General features: G+C 46.1%; 1 protein-coding gene across 1 annotated transcript in view; it reads right to left on the reverse strand.

Moving 5' to 3' along the window:
• Positions 1-89, reverse strand: part of LOC107587075 (transmembrane protein 106B-like) — a 9,416-nt gene extending 9,327 nt beyond the window's left edge. Inside the window, exon 1 of the mRNA XM_016274718.1 lies at positions 8-89. The gene's annotated coding sequence lies outside the window, so the exon portion shown is untranslated. The remainder of the gene's footprint in view (positions 1-7) is intronic.
• Positions 90-304: the final 215 nt, after the last annotated feature.

The following is a 304-nucleotide window of genomic DNA, read 5'->3' on the forward strand; positions in this document are numbered from 1 at the left end:
GTCCTGCCTTCTGTTTGTATAAAATTACAGTCGCTATACGGCGTCGTTACTCTGCTCCAACACGATTGTTCTGTTCCCCAACCAGTATTCTAAGAAGCCCCGCCTCCTGCATTAATAAGTGGTATGACGGTACATTGTGGACGTTGTGTGATTGGACGATAGCTACGCGCGACACTGTTACAAACCAATCATATTGGATAAGGCGGGATTTGCAACTAAGCCCCGCCCCACTGTTTACAGTTGCAGATTGAGTCTCAAGGCCGTGTGTGCTGTTAAAGTACAATATTTTGCTCTGGGTGTAATT

Source organism: Sinocyclocheilus grahami, unplaced genomic scaffold, assembly GCF_001515645.1.
Source record: "Sinocyclocheilus grahami isolate Dianchi unplaced genomic scaffold, SAMN03320097.WGS_v1.1 scaffold6.1, whole genome shotgun sequence".
In the NCBI taxonomy this organism is placed as follows: domain Eukaryota; kingdom Metazoa; phylum Chordata; class Actinopteri; order Cypriniformes; family Cyprinidae; genus Sinocyclocheilus; species Sinocyclocheilus grahami.